Genomic DNA, 24,696 nt, shown 5'->3' with positions numbered 1-24,696 from the left:
AGTCAAATGGCACATGATATATGAGGCAGATGTGCATTTCACAACTCCATGAAAGACGTTTTTGCAATTTTAGTAATGGAATATCTTATTCGTCATGCAGGGGAACACAAAAAGAGCATCCAATTAGAGTAATTTTTCTTTAAAGGAAGCACCTGCCTGAACAGGGACTTGAACCCTGGTTCCTCAGATTAAAAGTCTGATGCTCTACCGACTGAGCTATCCAGGCTCTGCTATACTCTGTCTTAAAATCAGCTAAACAAATGTGGACGTACACTGACCTACACTCTGTGTATTAATATGGTTACATACATTAGCAATCAAATTTGTAGAGTTTAATAACAAATTGATGTTTTAACCCCTTCCATGCTCATGACGAGCTCAGCTCGTCGTGCAGTACACTTGTCGTGTGCTTATGACGAGCTGAGCTCGTCATGAACAATGGATTTACAGATCATTCAGCACAGGAAGAATATCTCCTGTAGCATTGAAGGTGTTAAGCATTTGAAATTTCAGCAGCACACGTAATCCATTTTAAATCCTGAAATTTGGACTATCTCATTTTCGGCTGACTTAGAAATCATGTGTCTAAAATGACATTGTGAAATCAATAAAGTGCCAAATACTATTACTACCTACTAAATTACATTATCAGCAGTATCTTTGGGAATTTCCTCTTGGGCATAGATTATGCAATGTTTTCAAAGCAAACAGTCTCTGTTTAAGTAGACTTTCTTTCACTGCCATGTTGGTAAATGTTTCTGGTGATGCAGACGCAGGCATTGCTTGTTACTGTTTCAATTAGTTATAAAATAAGAGGAGGGATAAAATTGACCCAGCTGGTGTTTGAACACAAAGCCTTTGAATGCTTTTGCTACATTCGTCTAGGACTCCAAGCCGCTATCCATTGCACTAGAGATCCGACCTGATTCAACACGGTGATCAGAGATTCACAAATAAAAAGATGACCTATCAGCTGTTGACCAACTTTATCAAGTTAATCGAACACTACCTTACATTTTGAACATTGAATTGGGTAAAAGATAATCAACATGTCAAACTACATGATACAGTTTGGGTAAGTCTTCTTAACCCTTGTCAAAGAATGTAGAAGACAGATGGGTATGTAATGACTTGATTAAGACTTTTTTGAAACATCTCTAATAGGACTCCCCATTCATTGGATCCTGAAAAGAGTATGCAATTGATATACCTTTTCTTTAACCAAACCGCCTGAACAGGGACTTGAACCCTGGGCCCTCAGATTAAAAGTCTGATGCTCTCCCGACTGAGCTATCCAGGCTCGGAGAGGTCGCTCCACAAAATGACCTTATCAACATTTGGAAGTGTCCCAACTATCACTACGTTTCTTAAGATGGTTGCCGGTATTAAGTACTGAATACGCGGAATATAATAATGAATTGGTACTTCAAGCATTTGAAATCTCTTCAGTAAATTTAACCCTATTGTAAGTCCTGAAATTGCTACTATCTCATTTTTTTTGCTGACTTAGAAGTCATATGTTTTTATTGACATTGTAAAATTAAGGAAGGGCCCAAAATCTTACTTCTGAGTAAATTACATTTTCATAAGTACAGCTGCCAATTTCCTCTTCTGCAAAGATTGCGTAATTTGAATAGTATCTATTTAAAATAGACTTCCTTTCACTGCCCTTTTTGGTGAAGCAGAAGCATGCATGCACTGTTTATTACTCTTTTAAACAGTTATGAAATAAATAGGGATAAAACTGACTCTGGTGGGATTCGAACCCACAACCTTTGAATATCTTTTTTACATTCACCTAGAAGTCCAATGCGCTATCCATTGCGCCACAGAGCCAATACACTCTGATGAGGTGCAGAGATATTCTGAAATGAAATAATGTTGATCAGCTTTATAAAGTTCATTTGATACTATAACCATGGATTTATTTGGAATATTGAATTGGGGAAATTATATTCACCGTCTCAAGTTACATGATACCTTAGGTAAGTCTACGTACGACTTAAGTTTAGTCAAATGGCACATGATATATGAGGCAGATGTGCATTTCACAACTCCATGAAAGACGTTTTTGCAATTTTAGTAATGGAATATCTTTTTCGTCATGCAGGGGAACACAAAAAGAGCATCCAATTAGAGTAATTTTTCTTTAAAGGAAGCAACCGCCTGAACAGGGACTTGAACCCTGGACCCTCAGATTAAACGTCTGATGCTCTACCGACTGAGCTATCCAGGCTCTGCTATACTCTGTCTTAAAATCAGCTAAACAAATGTGGACGTACACTGACCTACACTCTGTGTATTAATATGGTTACATATATTAGCAATCAAATTTGTAGAGTTTAATAACAAATTGATGTTTTAACCCCTTCCATGCTCATGACGAGCTCAGCTCGTCGTGCAGTACACTTGTCGTGTGCTTATGACGAGCTGAGCTCGTCATGAACAATGGATTTACAGATCATTCAGCACAGGAGGAAAATCTCCTGTAGCATTGAAGGTGTTAAGCATTTGAAATTTCAGCAGCACACGTAATCCATTTTAAATCCTTAAATTTGTACTATCTCATTTTCGGCTGACTTAGAAATCATGTGTCTAAAATGACCTTGTGAAATCAATAAAGTGCCAAATACTATTACTACCTACTAAATTACATACATTTTCAGCAGTTTCTTTGGGAATTTCCTCTTGGGCATAGATTATGCAATGTTTTCAAAGCAAACAGTCTCTGTTTAAGTAGACTTTCTTTCACTGCCATTTTGGTAAATGTTTCTGGTGATGCAGACGCAGGCAATGCTTGTTACTGTTTCAATTAGTTATAAAATAAGAGGAGGGATAAAATTGACCCAGCTGGTGTTTGAACACAAAGCCTTTGAATGCTTTTGCTACATTCGTCTAGGACTCCAAGCCGCTATCCATTGCACTAGAGATCCGACCTGATTCAACACGGTGATCAGAGATTCACAAATAAAAAGATGACCTATCAGCTGTTGACCAACTTTATCAAGTTAATCGGACACTACCTTACATTTTGAACATTGAATTGGGTAAAAGATAATCAACAAACTACATGATACAGTTTGGGTAAGTCTTCTTAACCCTTGTCAAAGAATGTAGAAGACAGATGGGTATGTAATGACTTGATTAAGACTTTTTTGAAACATCTCTAATAGGACTCCCCATTCATTGGATCCTGAAAAGAGTATGCAATTGATATACCTTTTCTTTAACCAAGCCGCCTGAACAGGGACTAGAACCCTGGGCCCTCAGATTAAAAGTCTGATGCTCTCCCGACTGAGCTATCCAGGCTCGGACAGGTCGCTCCACAAAATGACCTTATCAACATTTGGAAGTGTCCCAACTATCACTACGTTTCTTAAGATGGTTGCCGGTATTAAGTACTGAATACGCGGAATATAATAATGAATTGGTACTTCAAGCATTTGAAATCTCTTCAGTAAATTTTACCTTATTGTAAGTCCTGAAATTGCTACTATCTCATTTTTTTTGCTGACTTAGAATTCATATGTTTTTATTGACATTGTAAAATTAAGGAAGGGCCCAAAATCTTACTTCTGAGTAAATTACATTTTCATAAGTACAGCTGCCAATTTCCTCTTCTGCAAAGATTGCGTAACTTGAATAGTATCTATTTAAAATAGACTTCCTTTCACTGCCCTTTTTGGTGAAGCAGAAGCATGCATGCACTGTTTATTACTCTTTTAAACAGTTATGAAATAAATAGGGATAAAACTGACTCTGGTGGGATTCGAACCCACAACCTTTGAATATCTTTTTTACATTCACCTAGAAGTCCAATGCGCTATCCATTGCGCCACAGAGCCAATACGCTCTGAGGAGGTGCAGAGATATTCTGAAATGAAATAATGTTGATCAGCTTTATAAAGTTCATTTGATACTATAACCATGGATTTATTTTGAATATTGAATTGGGGAAATTATATTCACCGTCTCAAGTTACATGATACCTTAGGTAAATCTACGTACGACTTAAGTTTAGTCAAATGGCACATGATATATGAGGCAGATGTGCATTTCACAACTCCATGAAAGACGTTTTTGCAATTTTAGTAATGGAATATCTTATTCGTCATGCAGGGGAACACAAAAAGAGCATCCAATTAGAGCAATTTTTCTTTAAAGGAAGCACCCGCCTGAACAGGGACTTGAACCCTGGTTCCTCAGATTAAAAGTCTGATGCTCTACCGACTGAGCTATCCAGGCTCTGCTATACTCTGTCTTAAAATCAGCTAAACAAATGTGGACGTACACTGACCTACACTCTGTGTATTAATATGGTTACATACATTAGCAATCAAATTTGTAGAGTTTAATAACAAATTGATGTTTTAACCCCTTCCATGCTCATGACGAGCTCAGCTCGTCGTGCAGTACACTTGTCGTGTGCTTATGACGAGCTGAGCTTGTCATGAACAATGGATTTACAGATCATTCAGCACAGGAGGAAAATCTCCTGTAGCATTGAAGGTGTTAAGCATTTGAAATTTCAGCAGCACACGTAATCCATTTTAAATCCTTAAATTTGTACTATCTCATTTTCGGCTGACTTAGAAATCATGTGTCTAAAATGACCTTGTGAAATCAATAAAGTGCCAAATACTATTACTACCTACTAAATTACATACATTTTCAGCAGTTTCTTTGGGAATTTCCTCTTGGGCATAGATTATGCAATGTTTTCAAAGCAAACAGTCTCTGTTTAAGTAGACTTTCTTTCACTGCCATTTTGGTAAATGTTTCTGGTGATGCAGACGCAGGCATTGCTTGTTACTGTTTCAATTAGTTATAAAATAAGAGGAGGGATAAAATTGACCCAGCTGGTGTTTGAACACAAAGCCTTTGAATGCTTTTGCTACATTCGTCTAGGACTCCAAGCCGCTATCCATTGCACTAGAGATCCGACCTGATTCAAAACGGTGATCAGAGATTCACAAATAAAAAGATGACCTATCAGCTGTTGACCAACTTTATCAAGTTAATCGGACACTACCTTACATTTTGAACATTGAATTGGGTAAAAGATAATCAACAAACTACATGATACAGTTTGGGTAAGTCTTCTTAACCCTTGTCAAAGAATGTAGAAGACAGATGGGTATGTAATGACTTGATTAAGACTTTTTTGAAACATCTCTAATAGGACTCCCCATTCATTGGATCCTGAAAAGAGTATGCAATTGATATACCTTTTCTTTAACCAAGCCGCCTGAACCGGGACTTGAACCCTGGGCCCTCAGATTATAAGACTGATGCTCTCCCGACTGAGCTATCCAGGCTCGGAGAGGCTGCTCCACAAAATGACCTTATCAACATTTGGAAGTGTCCCAACTATCACTACGTTTCTTAAGATGGTTGCCGGTATTATTTACTGAATACGCGGAATATAATAATGAATTGGTACTTCAAGCATTTGAAATCTCTTCAGTAAATTTAACCTTATTGTAAGTCCTGAAATTGCTACTATCTCATTTTTTTTGCTGACTTAGAATTCATATGTTTTTATTGACATTGTAAAATTAAGGAAGGGCCCAAAATCTTACTTCTGAGTAAATTACATTTTCATAAGTACAGCTGCCAATTTCCTCTTCTGCAAAGATTGCGTAACTTGAATAGTATCTATTTAAAATAGACTTCCTTTCACTGCCCTTTTTGGTGAAGCAGAAGCATGCATGCACTGTTTATTACTCTTTTAAACAGTTATGAAATAAATAGGGATAAAACTGACTCTGGTGGGATTCGAACCCACAACCTTTGAATATCTTTTTTACATTCACCTAGAAGTCCAATGCGCTATCCATTGCGCCACAGAGCCAATACGCTCTGAGGAGGTGCAGAGATATTCTGAAATGAAATAATGTTGATCAGCTTTATAAAGTTCATTTGATACTATAACCATGGATTTATTTTGAATATTGAATTGGGGAAATTATATTCACCGTCTCAAGTTACATGATACCTTAGGTAAATCTACGTACGACTTAAGTTTAGTCAAATGGCACATGATATATGAGGCAGATGTGCATTTCACAACTCCATGAAAGACGTTTTTGCAATTTTAGTAATGGAATATCTTATTCGTCATGCAGGGGAACACAAAAAGAGCATCCAATTAGAGTAATTTTTCTTTAAAGGAAGCACCCGCCTGAACAGGGACTTGAACCCTGGACCCTCAGATTAAAAGTCTGATGCTCTACCGACTGAGCTATCCAGGCTTTGCTATACTCTGTCTTAAAATCAGCTAAACAAATGTGGACGTACACTGACCTACACTCTGTGTATTAATATGGTTACATATATTAGCAATCAAATTTGTAGAGTTTAATAACAAATTGATGTTTTAACCCCTTCCATGCTCATGACGAGCTCAGCTCGTCGTGCAGTACACTTGTCGTGTGCTTATGACGAGCTGAGCTCGTCATGAACAATGGATTTACAGATCATTCAGCACAGGAGGAAAATCTCCTGTAGCATTGAAGGTGTTAAGCATTTGAAATTTCAGCAGCACACGTAATCCATTTTAAATCCTGAAATTTGGACTATCTCATTTTCGGCTGACTTAGAAATCATGTGTCTAAAATGACATTGTGAAATCAATAAAGTGCCAAATACTATTACTACCTACTAAATTACATACATTTTTAGCAGTATCTTTGGGAATTTCCTCTTGGGCATAGATTATGCAATGTTTTCAAAGCAAACAGTCTCTGTTTAAGTAGACTTTCTTTCACTGCCATTTTGGTAAATGTTTCTGGTGATGCAGACGCAGGCATTGCTTGTTACTGTTTCAATTAGTTATAAAATAAGAGGAGGGATAAAATTGACCCAGCTGGTGTTTGAACACAAAGCCTTTGAATGCTTTTGCTACATTCGTCTAGGACTCCAAGCCGCTATCCATTGCACTAGAGATCCGACCTGATTCAACACGGTGATCAGAGATTCACAAATAAAAAGATGACCTATCAGCTGTTGACCAACTTTATCAAGTTAATCGGACACTACCTTACATTTTGAACATTGAATTGGGTAAAAGATAATCAACAAACTACATGATACAGTTTGGGTAAGTCTTCTTAACCCTTGTCAAAGAATGTAGAAGACAGATGGGTATGTAATGACTTGATTAAGACTTTTTTGAAACATCTCTAATAGGACTCCCCATTCATTGGATCCTGAAAAGAGTATGCAATTGATATACCTTTTCTTTAACCAAGCCGCCTGAACAGGGACTAGAACCCTGGGCCCTCAGATTAAAAGTCTGATGCTATCCCGACTGAGCTATCCAGGCTCGGACAGGTCGCTCCACAAAATGACCTTATCAACATTTGGAAATGTCCCAACTATCACTACGTTTCTTAAGATGGTTGCCGGTATTAAGTACTGAATACGCGGAATATAATAATGAATTGGTACTTCAAGCATTTGAAATCTCTTTAGTAAATTTAACCTTATTGTAAGTCCTGAAATTGCTACTATCTCATTTTTTTTGCTGACTTAGAATTCATATGTTTTTATTGACATTGTAAAATTAAGGAAGGGCCCAAAATCTTACTTCTGAGTAAATTACATTTTCATAAGTACAGCTGCCAATTTCCTCTTCTGCAAAGATTGCGTAACTTGAATAGTATCTATTTAAAATAGACTTCCTTTCACTGCCCTTTTTGGTGAAGCAGAAGCATGCATGCACTGTTTATTACTCTTTTAAACAGTTATGAAATAAATAGGGATAAAACTGACTCTGGTGGGATTCGAACCCACAACCTTTGAATATCTTTTTTACATTCACCTAGAAGTCCAATGCGCTATCCATTGCGCCACAGAGCCAATACACTCTGATGAGGTGCAGAGATATTCTGAAATGAAATAATGTTGATCAGCTTTATAAAGTTCATTTGATACTATAACCATGGATTTATTTGGAATATTGAATTGGGGAAATTATATTCACCGTCTCAAGTTACATGATACCTTAGGTAAGTCTACGTACGACTTAAGTTTAGTCAAATGGCACATGATATATGAGGCAGATGTGCATTTCACAACTCCATGAAAGACGTTTTTGCAATTTTAGTAATGGAATATCTTATTCGTCATGCAGGGGAACACAAAAAGAGCATCCAATTAGAGTAATTTTTCTTTAAAGGAAGCACCTGCCTGAACAGGGACTTGAACCCTGGTTCCTCAGATTAAAAGTCTGATGCTCTACCGACTGAGCTATCCAGGCTCTGCTATACTCTGTCTTAAAATCAGCTAAACAAATGTGGACGTACACTGACCTACACTCTGTGTATTAATATGGTTACATACATTAGCAATCAAATTTGTAGAGTTTAATAACAAATTGATGTTTTAACCCCTTCCATGCTCATGACGAGCTCAGCTCGTCGTGCAGTACACTTGTCGTGTGCTTATGACGAGCTGAGCTCGTCATGAACAATGGATTTACAGATCATTCAGCACAGGAAGAATATCTCCTGTAGCATTGAAGGTGTTAAGCATTTGAAATTTCAGCAGCACACGTAATCCATTTTAAATCCTGAAATTTGGACTATCTCATTTTCGGCTGACTTAGAAATCATGTGTCTAAAATGACATTGTGAAATCAATAAAGTGCCAAATACTATTACTACCTACTAAATTACATTATCAGCAGTATCTTTGGGAATTTCCTCTTGGGCATAGATTATGCAATGTTTTCAAAGCAAACAGTCTCTGTTTAAGTAGACTTTCTTTCACTGCCATGTTGGTAAATGTTTCTGGTGATGCAGACGCAGGCATTGCTTGTTACTGTTTCAATTAGTTATAAAATAAGAGGAGGGATAAAATTGACCCAGCTGGTGTTTGAACACAAAGCCTTTGAATGCTTTTGCTACATTCGTCTAGGACTCCAAGCCGCTATCCATTGCACTAGAGATCCGACCTGATTCAACACGGTGATCAGAGATTCACAAATAAAAAGATGACCTATCAGCTGTTGACCAACTTTATCAAGTTAATCGAACACTACCTTACATTTTGAACATTGAATTGGGTAAAAGATAATCAACATGTCAAACTACATGATACAGTTTGGGTAAGTCTTCTTAACCCTTGTCAAAGAATGTAGAAGACAGATGGGTATGTAATGACTTGATTAAGACTTTTTTGAAACATCTCTAATAGGACTCCCCATTCATTGGATCCTGAAAAGTGTATGCAATTGATATACCTTTTCTTTAACCAAACCGCCTGAACAGGGACTTGAACCCTGGGCCCTCAGATTAAAAGTCTGATGCTCTCCCGACTGAGCTATCCAGGCTCGGAGAGGTCGCTCCACAAAATGACCTTATCAACATTTGGAAGTGTCCCAACTATCACTACGTTTCTTAAGATGGTTGCCGGTATTAAGTACTGAATACGCGGAATATAATAATGAATTGGTACTTCAAGCATTTGAAATCTCTTCAGTAAATTTAACCCTATTGTAAGTCCTGAAATTGCTACTATCTCATTTTTTTTGCTGACTTAGAAGTCATATGTTTTTATTGACATTGTAAAATTAAGGAAGGGCCCAAAATCTTACTTCTGAGTAAATTACATTTTCATAAGTACAGCTGCCAATTTCCTCTTCTGCAAAGATTGCGTAATTTGAATAGTATCTATTTAAAATAGACTTCCTTTCACTGCCCTTTTTGGTGAAGCAGAAGCATGCATGCACTGTTTATTACTCTTTTAAACAGTTATGAAATAAATAGGGATAAAACTGACTCTGGTGGGATTCGAACCCACAACCTTTGAATATCTTTTTTACATTCACCTAGAAGTCCAATGCGCTATCCATTGCGCCACAGAGCTAATACGCTCTGATGAGGTGCAGAGATATTCTGAAATGAAATAATGTTGATCAGCTTTATAAAGTTCATTTGATACTATAACCATGGATTTATTTTGAATATTGAATTGGGAAATTATATTCACCGTCTCAAGTTACATGATACCTTAGGTAAATCTACGTACGACTTAAGTTTAGTCAAATGGCACATGATATATGAGGCAGATGTGCATTTCACAACTCCATGAAAGACGTTTTTGCAATTTTAGTAATGGAATATCTTATTCGTCATGCAGGGGAACACAAAAAGAGCATCCAATTAGAGTAATTTTTCTTTAATGGAAGCACCCGCCTGAACAGGGACTTGAACCCTGGTTCCTCAGATTAAAAGTCTGATGCTCTACCGACTGATCTATCCAGGCTCTGCTATACTCTGTCTTAAAATCAGCTAAACAAATGTGGACGTACACTGACCTACACTCTGTGTATTAATATGGTTACATACATTAGCAATCAAATTTGTAGAGTTTAATAACAAATTGATGTTTTAACCCCTTCCATGCTCATGACGAGCTCAGCTCGTCGTGCAGTACACTTGTCGTGTGCTTATGACGAGCTGAGCTCTTCATGAACAATGGATTTACAGATCATTCAGCACAGGAGGAAAATCTCCTGTAGCATTGAAGGTGTTAAGCATTTGAAATTTCAGCAGCACACGTAATCCATTTTAAATCCTGAAATTTGGACTATCTCATTTTCGGCTGCCTTAGAAATCATGTGTCTAAAATGACCTTGTGAAATCAATAAAGTGCCAAATACTATTACTACCTACTAAATTACATACATTTTTAGCAGTATCTTTGGGAATTTCCTCTTGGGCATAGATTATGCAATGTTTTCAAAGCAAACAGTCTCTGTTTAAGTAGACTTTCTTTCACTGCCATTTTGGTAAATGTTTCTGGTGATGCAGACGAAGGCATTGCTTGTTACTGTTTCAATTAGTTATAAAATAAGAGGAGGGATAAAATTGACCCAGCTGGTGTTTGAACACAAAGCCTTTGAATGCTTTTGCTACATTCGTCTAGGACTCCAAGCCGCTATCCATTGCACTAGAGATCCGACCTGATTCAACACGGTGATCAGAGATTCACAAATAAAAAGATGACCTATCAGCTGTTGACCAACTTTATCAAGTTAATCGGACACTACCTTACATTTTGAACATTGAATTGGGTAAAAGATAATCAACAAACTACATGATACAGTTTGGGTAAGTCTTCTTAACCCTTGTCAAAGAATGTAGAAGACAGATGGGTATGTAATGACTTGATTAAGACTTTTTTGAAACATCTCTAATAGGACTCCCCATTCATTGGATCCTGAAAAGAGTATGCAATTGATATACCTTTTCTTTAACCAAGCCGCCTGAACAGGGACTAGAACCCTGGGCTCTCAGATTAAAAGTCTGATGCTATCCCGACTGAGCTATCCAGGCTCGGACAGGTCGCTCCACAAAATGACCTTATCAACATTTGGAAATGTCCCAACTATCACTACGTTTCTTAAGATGGTTGCCGGTATTAAGTACTGAATACGCGGAATATAATAATGAATTGGTACTTCAAGCATTTGAAATCTCTTCAGTAAATTTAACCTTATTGTAAGTCCTGAAATTGCTACTATCTCATTTTTTTTGCTGACTTAGAATTCATATGTTTTTATTGACATTGTAAAATTAAGGAAGGGCCCAAAATCTTACTTCTGAGTAAATTACATTTTCATAAGTACAGCTGCCAATTTCCTCTTCTGCAAAGATTGCGTAACTTGAATAGTATCTATTTAAAATAGACTTCCTTTCACTGCCCTTTTTGGTGAAGCAGAAGCATGCATGCACTGTTTATTACTCTTTTAAACAGTTATGAAATAAATAGGGATAAAACTGACTCTGGTGGGATTCGAACCCACAACCTTTGAATATCTTTTTTACATTCACCTAGAAGTCCAATGCGCTATCCATTGCGCCACAGAGCCAATACACTCTGATGAGGTGCAGAGATATTCTGAAATGAAATAATGTTGATCAGCTTTATAAAGTTCATTTGATACTATAACCATGGATTTATTTGGAATATTGAATTGGGGAAATTATATTCACCGTCTCAAGTTACATGATACCTTAGGTAAGTCTACGTACGACTTAAGTTTAGTCAAATGGCACATGATATATGAGGCAGATGTGCATTTCACAACTCCATGAAAGACGTTTTTGCAATTTTAGTAATGGAATATCTTATTCGTCATGCAGGGGAACACAAAAAGAGCATCCAATTAGAGTAATTTTTCTTTAAAGGAAGCACCTGCCTGAACAGGGACTTGAACCCTGGTTCCTCAGATTAAAAGTCTGATGCTCTACCGACTGAGCTATCCAGGCTCTGCTATACTCTGTCTTAAAATCAGCTAAACAAATGTGGACGTACACTGACCTACACTCTGTGTATTAATATGGTTACATACATTAGCAATCAAATTTGTAGAGTTTAATAACAAATTGATGTTTTAACCCCTTCCATGCTCATGACGAGCTCAGCTCGTCGTGCAGTACACTTGTCGTGTGCTTATGACGAGCTGAGCTCGTCATGAACAATGGATTTACAGATCATTCAGCACAGGAAGAATATCTCCTGTAGCATTGAAGGTGTTAAGCATTTGAAATTTCAGCAGCACACGTAATCCATTTTAAATCCTGAAATTTGGACTATCTCATTTTCGGCTGACTTAGAAATCATGTGTCTAAAATGACATTGTGAAATCAATAAAGTGCCAAATACTATTACTACCTACTAAATTACATTATCAGCAGTATCTTTGGGAATTTCCTCTTGGGCATAGATTATGCAATGTTTTCAAAGCAAACAGTCTCTGTTTAAGTAGACTTTCTTTCACTGCCATGTTGGTAAATGTTTCTGGTGATGCAGACGCAGGCATTGCTTGTTACTGTTTCAATTAGTTATAAAATAAGAGGAGGGATAAAATTGACCCAGCTGGTGTTTGAACACAAAGCCTTTGAATGCTTTTGCTACATTCGTCTAGGACTCCAAGCCGCTATCCATTGCACTAGAGATCCGACCTGATTCAACACGGTGATCAGAGATTCACAAATAAAAAGATGACCTATCAGCTGTTGACCAACTTTATCAAGTTAATCGAACACTACCTTACATTTTGAACATTGAATTGGGTAAAAGATAATCAACATGTCAAACTACATGATACAGTTTGGGTAAGTCTTCTTAACCCTTGTCAAAGAATGTAGAAGACAGATGGGTATGTAATGACTTGATTAAGACTTTTTTGAAACATCTCTAATAGGACTCCCCATTCATTGGATCCTGAAAAGAGTATGCAATTGATATACCTTTTCTTTAACCAAACCGCCTGAACAGGGACTTGAACCCTGGGCCCTCAGATTAAAAGTCTGATGCTCTCCCGACTGAGCTATCCAGGCTCGGAGAGGTTGCTCCACAAAATGACCTTATCAACATTTGGAAGTGTCCCAACTATCACTACGTTTCTTAAGATGGTTGCCGGTATTAAGTACTGAATACGCGGAATATAATAATGAATTGGTACTTCAAGCATTTGAAATCTCTTCAGTAAATTTAACCCTATTGTAAGTCCTGAAATTGCTACTATCTCATTTTTTTTGCTGACTTAGAAGTCATATGTTTTTATTGACATTGTAAAATTAAGGAAGGGCCCAAAATCTTACTTCTGAGTAAATTACATTTTCATAAGTACAGCTGCCAATTTCCTCTTCTGCAAAGATTGCGTAATTTGAATAGTATCTATTTAAAATAGACTTCCTTTCACTGCTCTTTTTGGTGAAGCAGAAGCATGCATGCACTGTTTATTACTCTTTTAAACAGTTATGAAATAAATAGGGATAAAACTGACTCTGGTGGGATTCGAACCCACAACCTTTGAATATCTTTTTTACATTCACCTAGAAGTCCAATGCGCTATCCATTGCGCCACAGAGCCAATACACTCTGATGAGGTGCAGAGATATTCTGAAATGAAATAATGTTGATCAGCTTTATAAAGTTCATTTGATACTATAACCATGGATTTATTTGGAATATTGAATTGGGGAAATTATATTCACCGTCTCAAGTTACATGATACCTTAGGTAAGTCTACGTACGACTTAAGTTTAGTCAAATGGCACATGATATATGAGGCAGATGTGCATTTCACAACTCCATGAAAGACGTTTTTGCAATTTTAGTAATGGAATATCTTATTCGTCATGCAGGGGAACACAAAAAGAGCATCCAATTAGAGTAATTTTTCTTTAAAGGAAGCAACCGCCTGAACAGGGACTTGAACCCTGGACCCTCAGATTAAACGTCTGATGCTCTACCGACTGAGCTATCCAGGCTCTGCTATACTCTGTCTTAAAATCAGCTAAACAAATGTGGACGTACACTGACCTACACTCTGTGTATTAATATGGTTACATATATTAGCAATCAAATTTGTAGAGTTTAATAACAAATTGATGTTTTAACCCCTTCCATGCTCATGACGAGCTCAGCTCGTCGTGCAGTACACTTGTCGTGTGCTTATGACGAGCTGAGCTCGTCATGAACAATGGATTTACAGATCATTCAGCACAGGAGGAAAATCTCCTGTAGCATTGAAGGTGTTAAGCATTTGAAATTTCAGCAGCACACGTAATCCATTTTAAATCCTTAAATTTGTACTATCTCATTTTCGGCTGACTTAGAAATCATGTGTCTAAAATGACCTTGTGAAATCAATAAAGTGCCAAATACTATTACTACCTACTAAATTACATACATTTTCAGCAGTTTCTTTGGGAATTTCCTCTTGGGCATAGATTATGCAATGTTTTCAAAGCAAACAGTCTCTGTTTAAGTAGACTTTCTTTCACTGCCATTTTGGTAAATGTTTCTGGTGATGCAGACGCAGGCATTGCTTGTTACTGTTTCAATTAGTTATAAAATAAGAGGAGGGATAAAATTGACCCAGCTGGTGTTTGAACACAAAGCCTTTGAATGCTTTTGCTACATTCGTCTAGGACTCCAAGCCGCTATCCATTGCACTAGAGATCCGACCTGATTCAACACGGTGATCAGAGATTCACAAATAAAAAGATGACCTATCAGCTGTTGACCAACTTTATCAAGTTAATCGGACACTACCTTACATTTTGAACATTGAATTGGGTAAAAGATAATCAACAAACTACATGATACAGTTTGGGTAAGTCTTCTTAACCCTTGTCAAAGAATGTAGAAGACAGATGGGTATGTAATGACTTGATTAAGACTTTTTTGAAACATCTCTAATAGGACTCCCCATTCATTGGATCCTGAAAAGAGTATGCAATTGATATACCTTTTCTTTAACCAAGCCGCCTGAACAGGGACTAGAACCCTGGGCCCTCAGATTAAAAGTCTGATGCTCTCCCGACTGAGCTATCCAGGCTCGGACAGGTCGCTCCACAAAATGACCTTATCAACATTTGGAAGTGTCCCAACTATCACTACATTTCTTAAGATGGTTGCCGGTATTAAGTACTGAATACGCGGAATATAATAATGAATTGGTACTTCAAGCATTTGAAATCTCTTCAGTAAATTTTACCTTATTGTAAGTCCTGAAATTGCTACTATCTCATTTTTTTTGCTGACTTAGAATTCATATGTTTTTATTGACATTGTAAAATTAAGGAAGGGCCCAAAATCTTACTTCTGAGTAAATTACATTTTCATAAGTACAGCTGCCAATTTCCTCTTCTGCAAAGATTGCGTAACTTGAATAGTATCTATTTAAAATAGACTTCCTTTCACTGCCCTTTTTGGTGAAGCAGAAGCATGCATGCACTGTTTATTACTCTTTTAAACAGTTATGAAATAAATAGGGATAAAACTGACTCTGGTGGGATTCGAACCCACAACCTTTGAATATCTTTTTTACATTCACCTAGAAGTCCAATGCGCTATCCATTGCGCCACAGAGCCAATACGCTCTGAGGAGGTGCAGAGATATTCTGAAATGAAATAATGTTGATCAGCTTTATAAAGTTCATTTGATACTATAACCATGGATTTATTTTGAATATTGAATTGGGGAAATTATATTCACCGTCTCAAGTTACATGATACCTTAGGTAAATCTACGTACGACTTAAGTTTAGTCAAATGGCACATGATATATGAGGCAGATGTGCATTTCACAACTCCATGAAAGACGTTTTTGCAATTTTAGTAATGGAATATCTTATTCGTCATGCAGGGGAACACAAAAAGAGCATCCAATTAGAGTAATTTTTCTTTAAAGGAAGCACCCGCCTGAACAGGGACTTGAACCCTGGTTCCTCAGATTAAAAGTCTGATGCTCTACCGACTGAGCTATCCAGGCTCTGCTATACTCTGTCTTAAAATCAGCTAAACAAATGTGGACGTACACTGACCTACACTCTGTGTATTAATATGGTTACATACATTAGCAATCAAATTTGTAGAGTTTAATAACAAATTGATGTTTTAACCCCTTCCATGCTCATGACGAGCTCAGCTCGTCGTGCAGTACACTTGTCGTGTGCTTATGACGAGCTGAGCTTGTCATGAACAATGGATTTACAGATCATTCAGCACAGGAGGAAAATCTCCTGTAGCATTGAAGGTGTTAAGCATTTGAAATTTCAGCAGCACACGTAATCCATTTTAAATCCTGAAATTTGGACTATCTCATTTTCGGCTGACTTAGAAATCATGTGTCTAAAATGACATTGTGAAATCAATAAAGTGCCAAATACTATTACTACCTACTAAATTACATTATCAGCAGTATCTTTGGGAATTTCCTCTTGGGCATAGATTATGCAATTTTTTCAAAGCAAACAGTCTCTGTTTAAGTAGACTTTCTTTCACTGCCATGTTGGTAAATGTTTCTGGTGATGCAGACGCAGGCATTGCTTGTTACTGTTTCAATTAGTTATAAAATAAGAGGAGGGATAAAATTGACCGAGCTGGTGTTTGAACACAAAGCCTTTGAATGCTTTTGTTACATTCGTCTAGGACTCCAAGCCGCTATCCATTGCACTAGAGATCCGACCTGATTCAACACGGTGATCAGAGATTCACAAATAAAAAGATGACCTATCAGCTGTTGACCAACTTTATCAAGTTAATCGGACACTACCTTACATTTTGAACATTGAATTGGGTAAAAGATAATCAACATGTCAAACTACATGATACAGTTTGGGTAAGTCTTCTTAACCCTTGTCAAAGAATGTAGAAGACAGATGGGTATGTAATGACTTGATTAAGACTTTTTTGAAACATCTCTAATAGGACTCCCCATTCATTGGATCCTGAAAAGAGTATGCAATTGACATACCTTTTCTTTAACCAAGCCGCCTGAACAGGGACTTGAACCCTGGGCCCTCAGATTAAAAGTCTGATGCTCTCCCGACTGAGCTATCCAGGCTCGGAGAGGTCGCTCCACAAAATGACCTTATCAACATTTGGAAGTGTCCCAACTATCACTACGTTTCTTAAGATGGTTGCCGGTATTAAGTACTGAATACGCGGAATATAATAATGAATTGGTACTTCAAGCATTTGAAATCTCTTCAGTAAATTTAACCTTATTGTAAGTCCTGAAATTGCTACTATCTCATTTTTTTTGCTGACTTAGAATTCATATGTTTTTATTGACATTGTAAAATTAAGGAAGGGCCCAAAATCTTACTTCTGAGTAAATTACATTTTCATAAGTACAGCTGCCAATTTCCTCTTCTGCAAAGATTGCGTAACTTGAATAGTATCTATTTAAAATAGACTTCCTTTCACTGCCCTTTTTGGTGAAGCAGAAGCATGCATGCACTGTTTATTACTCTTTTAAACAGTTATGAAATAAATAGGGATAAAACTGACTCTGGTGGGATTCGAACCCACAACCTTTGAATATCTTTTTTACATTCACCTAGAAGTCCAATGCGCTATCCATTGCGCCACAGAGCCAATACGCTCTGAGGAGGTGCAGAGATATTCTGAAATGAAATAATGTTGATCAGCTTTATAAAGTTCATTTGATACTATAACCATGGATTTATTTTGAATATTGAATTGGGGAAATTATATTCACCGTCTCAAGTTACATGATACCTTAGGTAAATCTACGTACGACTTAAGTTTAGTCAAATGGCACATGATATATGAGGCAGATGTGCATTTCACAACTCCATGAAAGACGTTTTTGCAATTTTAGTAATGGAATATCTTATTCGTCATGCAGGGGAACACAAAAAGAGCATCCAATTAGAGTAATTTTTCTTTAAAGGAAGCACCCGCCTGAACAGGGACTTGAACCCTGGACCCTCAGATTAAAAGTCTGATGCTCTACCGACTGAGCTATCCAGGCTCTGCTATACTCTGTCTTAAAATCAGCTAAACAAATGTGGACGTACACTGACCTACACTCTGTGTATTAATATGGTTACATATATTAGCAATCAAATTTGTAGAGTTTAATAACAAATTGATGTTTTAACCCCTTCCATGCACATGACGAGCTCAGCTCGTCGTGCAGTACACTTGTCGTGTGCTTATGACGAGCTGAGCTCGTCATGAACAATGGATTTACAGATCATTCAGCACAGGAGGAAAATCTCCTGTAGCATTGAAGGTGTTAAGCATTTGAAATTTCAGCAGCACACGTAATCCATTTTAAATCCTGAAATTTGGACTATCTCATTTTCGGCTGACTTAGAAATCATGTGTCTAAAATGACATTGTGAAATCAATAAAGTGCCAAATACTATTACTACCTACTAAATTACATACATTTTCAGCAGTATCTTTGGGAATTTCCTCTTGGGCATAGATTATGCAATGTTTTCAAAGCAAACAGTCTCTGTTTAAGTAGACTTTCTTTCACTGCCATTTTGGTAAATGTTTCTGGTGATGCAGACGCAGGCATTGCTTGTTACTGTTTCAATTAGTTATAAAATAAGAGGAGGGATAAAATTGACCCAGCTGGTGTTTGAACACAAAGCCTTTGAATGCTTTTGCTACATTCGTCTAGGACTCCAAGCCGCTATCCATTGCACTAGAGATCCGACCTGATTCAACACGGTGATCAGAGATTCACAAATAAAAAGATGACCTATCAGCTGTTGACCAACTTTATCAAGTTAATCGGACACTACCTTACATTTTGAACATTGAATTGGGTAAAAGATAATCAACAAACTACATGATACAGTTTGGGTAAGTCTTCTTAACCCTTGTCAAAGAATGTAGAAGACAGATGGGTATGTAATGACTTGATTAAGACTTTTTTGAAACATCTCTAATAGGACTCCCCATTCATTGGATCCTGAAAAGAGTATGCAATTGATATACCTTTTCTTTAACCAAGCCGCCTGAACAGGGACTAGAACCCTGGGCCCTCAGATTAAAAGTCTGATGCTCTCCCGACTGAGCTATCCAGGCTCGGACAGGTCGCTCCACAAAATGACCTTATCAACATTTGGAAGTGTCCCAACTATCACTACGTTTCTTAAGATGGTTGCCGGTATTAAGTACTGAATACGCGGAATATAATAATGAATTGGTACTTCAAGCATTTGAAATCTCTTCAGTAAATTTAACCTTATTGTAAGTCCTGAAATTGCTACTATCTCATTTTTTTTGCTGACTTAGAATTCATATGTTTTTATTGACATTGTAAAATTAAGGAAGGGCCCAAAATCTTACTTCTGAGTAAATTACATTTTCATAAGTACAGCTGCCAATTTCCTCTTCTGCAAAGATTGCGTAACTTGAATAGTATCTATTTAAAATAGACTTCCTTTCACTGCCCTTTTTGGTGAAGCAGAAGCATGCATGCACTGTTTATTACTCTTTTAAACAGTTATGAAATAAATAGGGATAAAACTGACTCTGGTGGGATTCGAACCCACAACCTTTGAATATCTTTTTTTCATTCACCTAGAAGTCCAATGCGCTATCCATTGCGCCACAGAGCCAATACGCTCTGATGAGGTGCAGCGATATTCTGAAATGAAATAATGTTGATCAGCTTTATAAAGTTCATTTGATACTATAACCATGGATTTATTTTGAATATTGAATTGGGAAATTATATTCACCGTCTCAAGTTACATGATACCTTAGGTAAATCTACGTACGACTTAAGTTTAGTCAAATGGCACATGATATATGAGGCAGATGTGCATTTCACAACTCCATGAAAGACGTTTTTGCAATTTTAGTAATGGAATATCTTATTCGTCATGCAGGGGAACACAAAAAGAGCATCCAATTAGAGTAATTTTTCTTTAAAGGAAGCACCCGCCTGAACAGGGACTTGAACCCTGGTTCCTCAGATTAAAAGTCTGATGCTCTACCGACTGAGCTATCCAGGCTCTGCTATGCTCTATCTTAAAATCAGCTAAACAAATGTGGACGTACACTGACCTACACTCTGTGTATTAATATGGTTACATACATTAGCAATCAAATTTGTAGAGTTTAATAACAAATTGATGTTTTAACCCCTTCCATGCTCATGACGAGCTCAGCTCGTCGTGCAGTACACTTGTCGTGTGCTTATGACGAGCTGAGCTCGTCATGAACAATGGATTTACAGATCATTCAGCACAGGAGGAAAATCTCCTGTAGCATTGAAGGTGTTAAGCATTTGAAATTTCAGCAGCACACGTAATCCATTTTAAATCCTGAAATTTGTACTATCTCATTTTCGGCTGACTTAGAAATCATGTGTCTAAAATGACATTGTGAAATCAATAAAGTGCCAAATACTATTACTACCTACTAAATTACATTATCAGCAGTATCTTTGGGAATTTCCTCTTGGGCATAGATTATGCAATGTTTTCAAAGCAAACAGTCTCTGTTTAAGTAGACTTTCTTTCACTGCCATGTTGGTAAATGTTTCTGGTGATGCAGACGCAGGCATTGCTTGTTACTGTTTCAATTAGTTATAAAATAAGAGGAGGGATAAAATTGACCCAGCTGGTGTTTGAACACAAAGCCTTTGAATGCTTTTGCTACATTCGTCTAGGACTCCAAGCCGCTATCCATTGCACTAGAGATCCGACCTGATTCAACACGGTGATCAGAGATTCACAAATAAAAAGATGACCTATCAGCTGTTGACCAACTTTATCAAGTTAATCGGACACTACCTTACATTTTGAACATTGAATTGGGTAAAAGATAATCAACATGTCAAACTACATGATACAGTTTGGGTAAGTCTTCTTAACCCTTGTCAAAGAATGTAGAAGACAGATGGGTATGTAATGACTTGATTAAGACTTTTTTGAAACATCTCTAATATGACTCCCCATTCATTGGATCCTGAAAAGAGTATGCAATTGATATACCTTTTCTTTAACCAAACCGCCTGAACAGGGACTTGAACCCTGGGCCCTCAGATTAAAAGTCTGATGCTCTCCCGACTGAGCTATCCAGGCTCGGAGAGGTCGCTCCACAAAATGACCTTATCAACATTTGGAAGTGTCCCAACTATCACTACGTTTCTTAAGATGGTTGCCGGTATTAAGTACTGAATACGCGGAATATAATAATGAATTGGTACTTCAAGCATTTGAAATCTCTTCAGTAAATTTAACCCTATTGTAAGTCCTGAAATTGCTACTATCTCATTTTTTTTGCTGACTTAGAAGTCATATGTTTTTATTGACATTGTAAAATTAAGGAAGGGCCCAAAATCTTACTTCTGAGTAAATTACATTTTCATAAGTACAGCTGCCAATTTCCTCTTCTGCAAAGATTGCGTAATTTGAATAGTATCTATTTAAAATAGACTTCCTTTCACTGCCCTTTTTGGTGAAGCAGAAGCATGCATGCACTGTTTATTACTCTTTTAAACAGTTATGAAATAAATAGGGATAAAACTGACTCTGGTGGGATTCGAACCCACAACCTTTGAATATCTTTTTTACATTCACCTAGAAGTCCAATGCGCTATCCATTGCGCCACAGAGCCAATACACTCTGATGATGTGCAGAGATATTCTGAAATGAAATAATGTTGATCAGCTTTATAAAGTTCATTTGATACTATAACCATGGATTTATTTGGAATATTGAATTGGGGAAATTATATTCACCGTCTCAAGTTACATGATACCTTAGGTAAGTCTACGTACGACTTAAGTTTAGTCAAATGGCACATGATATATGAGGCAGATGTGCATTTCACAACTCCATGAAAGACGTTTTTGCAATTTTAGTAATGGAATATCTTATTCGTCATGCAGGGGAACACAAAAAGAGCATACAATTAGAGTACTTTTTCTTTAAAGGAAGCAACCGCCTGAACAGGGACTTGAACCCTGGACCCTCAGATTAAAAGTCTGATGCTCTACCGACTGAGCTATCCAGGCTCTGCTATACTCTGTCTTAAAATCAGCTAAACAAATGTGGACGTACACTGACCTACACTCTGTGTATTAATATGGTTACATATATTAGCAATCAAATTTGTAGAGTTTAATAACAAATTGATGTTTTAACCCCTTCCATGCTCATGACGAGCTCAGCTCGTCGTGCAGTACACTTGTCGTGTGCTTATGACGAGCTGAGCTCGTCATGAACAATGGATTTACAGATCATTCAGCACAGGAGGAAAATCTCCTGTAGCATTGAAGGTGTTAAGCATTTGAAATTTCAGCAGCACACGTAATCCATTTTAAATCCTTAAATTTGTACTATCTCATTTTCGGCTGACTTAGAAATCATGTGTCTAAAATGACCTTGTGAAATCAATAAAGTGCCAAATACTATTACTACCTACTAAATTACATACATTTTCAGCAGTTTCTTTGGGAATTTCCTCTTGGGCATAGATTATGCAATGTTTTCAAAGCAAACAGTCTCTGTTTAAGTAGACTTTCTTTCACTGCCATTTTGGTAAATGTTTCTGGTGATGCAGACGCAGGCATTGCTTGTTACTGTTTCAATTAGTTATAAAATAAGAGGAGGGATAAAATTGACCCAGCTGGTGTTTGAACACAAAGCCTTTGAATGCTTTTGCTACATTCGTCTAGGACTCCAAGCCGCTATCCATTGCACTAGAGATCCGACCTGATTCAACACGGTGATCAGAGATTCACAAATAAAAAGATGACCTATCAGCTGTTGACCAACTTTATCAAGTTAATCGGACACTACCTTACATTTTGAACATTGAATTGGGTAAAAGATAATCAACAAACTACATGATACAGTTTGGGTAAGTCTTCTTAACCCTTGTCAAAGAATGTAGAAGACAGATGGGTATGTAATGACTTGATTAAGACTTTTTTGAAACATCTCTAATAGGACTCCCCATTCATTGGATCCTGAAAAGAGTATGCAATTGATATACCTTTTCTTTAACCAAGCCGCCTGAACAGGGACTAGAACCCTGGGCCCTCAGATTAAAAGTCTGATGCTCTCCCGACTGAGCTATCCAGGCTCGGACAGGTCGCTCCACAAAATGACCTTATCAACATTTGGAAGTGTCCCAACTATCACTACGTTTCTTAAGATGGTTGCCGGTATTAAGTACTGAATACGCGGAATATAATAATGAATTGGTACTTCAAGCATTTGAAATCTCTTCAGTAAATTTAACCTTATTGTAAGTCCTGAAATTGCTACTATCTCATTTTTTTTGCTGACTTAGAATTCATATGTTTTTATTGACATTGTAAAATTAAGGAAGGGCCCAAAATCTTACTTCTGAGTAAATTACATTTTCATAAGTACAGCTGCCAATTTCCTCTTCTGCAAAGATTGCGTAACTTGAATAGTATCTATTTAAAATAGACTTCGTTTCACTGCCCTTTTTGGTGAAGCAGAAGCATGCATGCACTGTTTATTACTCTTTTAAACAGTTATGAAATAAATAGGGATAAAACTGACTCTGGTGGGATTCGAACCCACAACCTTTGAATATCTTTTTTACATTCACCTAGAAGTCCAATGCGCTATCCATTGCGCCACAGAGCCAATACACTCTGATGAGGTGCAGAGATATTCTGAAATGAAATAATGTTGATCAGCTTTATAAAGTTCATTTGATACTATAACCATGGATTTATTTGGAATATTGAATTGGGGAAATTATATTCACCGTCTCAAGTTACATGATACCTTAGGTAAGTCTACGTACGACTTAAGTTTAGTCAAATGGCACATGATATATGAGGCAGATGTGCATTTCACAACTCCATGAAAGACGTTTTTGCAATTTTAGTAATGGAATATCTTATTCGTCATGCAGGGGAACACAAAAAGAGCATCCAATTAGAGTAATTTTTCTTTAAAGGAAGCAACCGCCTGAACAGGGACTTGAACCCTGGACCCTCAGATTAAAAGTCTGATGCTCTACCGACTGAGCTATCCAGGCTCTGCTATACTCTGTCTTAAAATCAGCTAAACAAATGTGGACGTACACTGACCTACACTCTGTGTATTAATATGGTTACATATATTAGCAATCAAATTTGTAGAGTTTAATAACAAATTGATGTTTTAACCCCTTCCATGCTCATGACGAGCTCAGCTCGTCGTGCAGTACACTTGTCGTGTGCTTATGACGAGCTGAGCTCGTCATGAACAATGGATTTACAGATCATTCAGCACAGGAGGAAAATCTCCTGTAGCATTGAAGGTGTTAAGCATTTGAAATTTCAGCAGCACACGTAATCCATTTTAAATCCTGAAATTTGGACTATCTCATTTTCGGCTGACTTAGAAATCATGTGT

At 37.2% G+C, this 24,696-nt stretch overlaps 23 non-coding genes across 23 annotated transcripts; all 23 read right to left on the bottom strand.

The window, feature by feature from the left end:
• Positions 1–153: 153 nt before the first annotated feature.
• TRNAK-UUU (transfer RNA lysine (anticodon UUU)) lies at positions 154–226 on the bottom strand. The gene has a single exon. It is a non-coding gene; the product is annotated as a tRNA-Lys (tRNA).
• A 1,519-nt stretch (positions 227–1,745) lies between these two features.
• Positions 1,746–1,836, bottom strand: TRNAR-UCU (transfer RNA arginine (anticodon UCU)). Its single transcript is given in 2 exon segments — positions 1,746–1,781; positions 1,800–1,836. It is a non-coding gene; the product is annotated as a tRNA-Arg (tRNA).
• Positions 1,837–3,754: 1,918 nt separating this feature from the next.
• Positions 3,755–3,845, bottom strand: TRNAR-UCU (transfer RNA arginine (anticodon UCU)). The gene is given in 2 exon segments: positions 3,755–3,790; positions 3,809–3,845. It is a non-coding gene; the product is annotated as a tRNA-Arg (tRNA).
• Positions 3,846–4,172: 327 nt separating this feature from the next.
• On the bottom strand, positions 4,173–4,245 carry TRNAK-UUU (transfer RNA lysine (anticodon UUU)). The gene has a single exon. It is a non-coding gene; the product is annotated as a tRNA-Lys (tRNA).
• Positions 4,246–5,245: 1,000 nt separating this feature from the next.
• TRNAI-UAU (transfer RNA isoleucine (anticodon UAU)) lies at positions 5,246–5,318 on the bottom strand. Its single transcript has one exon. It is a non-coding gene; the product is annotated as a tRNA-Ile (tRNA).
• A 445-nt stretch (positions 5,319–5,763) lies between these two features.
• Positions 5,764–5,854, bottom strand: TRNAR-UCU (transfer RNA arginine (anticodon UCU)). Its single transcript is given in 2 exon segments — positions 5,764–5,799; positions 5,818–5,854. It is a non-coding gene; the product is annotated as a tRNA-Arg (tRNA).
• Positions 5,855–6,181: 327 nt separating this feature from the next.
• Positions 6,182–6,254, bottom strand: TRNAK-UUU (transfer RNA lysine (anticodon UUU)). The gene has a single exon. It is a non-coding gene; the product is annotated as a tRNA-Lys (tRNA).
• A 1,518-nt stretch (positions 6,255–7,772) lies between these two features.
• TRNAR-UCU (transfer RNA arginine (anticodon UCU)) lies at positions 7,773–7,863 on the bottom strand. The gene is given in 2 exon segments: positions 7,773–7,808; positions 7,827–7,863. It is a non-coding gene; the product is annotated as a tRNA-Arg (tRNA).
• Positions 7,864–8,190: 327 nt separating this feature from the next.
• Positions 8,191–8,263, bottom strand: TRNAK-UUU (transfer RNA lysine (anticodon UUU)). Its single transcript has one exon. It is a non-coding gene; the product is annotated as a tRNA-Lys (tRNA).
• A 1,519-nt stretch (positions 8,264–9,782) lies between these two features.
• Positions 9,783–9,873, bottom strand: TRNAR-UCU (transfer RNA arginine (anticodon UCU)). The gene is given in 2 exon segments: positions 9,783–9,818; positions 9,837–9,873. It is a non-coding gene; the product is annotated as a tRNA-Arg (tRNA).
• A 1,917-nt stretch (positions 9,874–11,790) lies between these two features.
• Positions 11,791–11,881, bottom strand: TRNAR-UCU (transfer RNA arginine (anticodon UCU)). Its single transcript is given in 2 exon segments — positions 11,791–11,826; positions 11,845–11,881. It is a non-coding gene; the product is annotated as a tRNA-Arg (tRNA).
• Positions 11,882–12,208: 327 nt separating this feature from the next.
• Positions 12,209–12,281, bottom strand: TRNAK-UUU (transfer RNA lysine (anticodon UUU)). The gene has a single exon. It is a non-coding gene; the product is annotated as a tRNA-Lys (tRNA).
• A 1,519-nt stretch (positions 12,282–13,800) lies between these two features.
• Positions 13,801–13,891, bottom strand: TRNAR-UCU (transfer RNA arginine (anticodon UCU)). Its single transcript is given in 2 exon segments — positions 13,801–13,836; positions 13,855–13,891. It is a non-coding gene; the product is annotated as a tRNA-Arg (tRNA).
• Positions 13,892–15,809: 1,918 nt separating this feature from the next.
• TRNAR-UCU (transfer RNA arginine (anticodon UCU)) lies at positions 15,810–15,900 on the bottom strand. The gene is given in 2 exon segments: positions 15,810–15,845; positions 15,864–15,900. It is a non-coding gene; the product is annotated as a tRNA-Arg (tRNA).
• Positions 15,901–16,227: 327 nt separating this feature from the next.
• On the bottom strand, positions 16,228–16,300 carry TRNAK-UUU (transfer RNA lysine (anticodon UUU)). The gene has a single exon. It is a non-coding gene; the product is annotated as a tRNA-Lys (tRNA).
• Positions 16,301–17,819: 1,519 nt separating this feature from the next.
• Positions 17,820–17,910, bottom strand: TRNAR-UCU (transfer RNA arginine (anticodon UCU)). The gene is given in 2 exon segments: positions 17,820–17,855; positions 17,874–17,910. It is a non-coding gene; the product is annotated as a tRNA-Arg (tRNA).
• Positions 17,911–18,237: 327 nt separating this feature from the next.
• On the bottom strand, positions 18,238–18,310 carry TRNAK-UUU (transfer RNA lysine (anticodon UUU)). Its single transcript has one exon. It is a non-coding gene; the product is annotated as a tRNA-Lys (tRNA).
• A 1,518-nt stretch (positions 18,311–19,828) lies between these two features.
• Positions 19,829–19,919, bottom strand: TRNAR-UCU (transfer RNA arginine (anticodon UCU)). Its single transcript is given in 2 exon segments — positions 19,829–19,864; positions 19,883–19,919. It is a non-coding gene; the product is annotated as a tRNA-Arg (tRNA).
• A 326-nt stretch (positions 19,920–20,245) lies between these two features.
• On the bottom strand, positions 20,246–20,318 carry TRNAK-UUU (transfer RNA lysine (anticodon UUU)). Its single transcript has one exon. It is a non-coding gene; the product is annotated as a tRNA-Lys (tRNA).
• A 1,519-nt stretch (positions 20,319–21,837) lies between these two features.
• On the bottom strand, positions 21,838–21,928 carry TRNAR-UCU (transfer RNA arginine (anticodon UCU)). The gene is given in 2 exon segments: positions 21,838–21,873; positions 21,892–21,928. It is a non-coding gene; the product is annotated as a tRNA-Arg (tRNA).
• A 327-nt stretch (positions 21,929–22,255) lies between these two features.
• TRNAK-UUU (transfer RNA lysine (anticodon UUU)) lies at positions 22,256–22,328 on the bottom strand. Its single transcript has one exon. It is a non-coding gene; the product is annotated as a tRNA-Lys (tRNA).
• A 1,518-nt stretch (positions 22,329–23,846) lies between these two features.
• TRNAR-UCU (transfer RNA arginine (anticodon UCU)) lies at positions 23,847–23,937 on the bottom strand. The gene is given in 2 exon segments: positions 23,847–23,882; positions 23,901–23,937. It is a non-coding gene; the product is annotated as a tRNA-Arg (tRNA).
• Positions 23,938–24,264: 327 nt separating this feature from the next.
• On the bottom strand, positions 24,265–24,337 carry TRNAK-UUU (transfer RNA lysine (anticodon UUU)). The gene has a single exon. It is a non-coding gene; the product is annotated as a tRNA-Lys (tRNA).
• Between the last annotated feature and the right edge of the window lie 359 nt (positions 24,338–24,696).

This window comes from Lissotriton helveticus, chromosome 1_1, assembly GCF_964261635.1.
Source record: "Lissotriton helveticus chromosome 1_1, aLisHel1.1, whole genome shotgun sequence".
Classification (NCBI taxonomy): Eukaryota; Metazoa; Chordata; class Amphibia; order Caudata; family Salamandridae; genus Lissotriton; species Lissotriton helveticus.
Note: the sequence above shows the minus strand (reverse complement) of the source record. Positions and strands in the feature narration are given on the sequence as shown.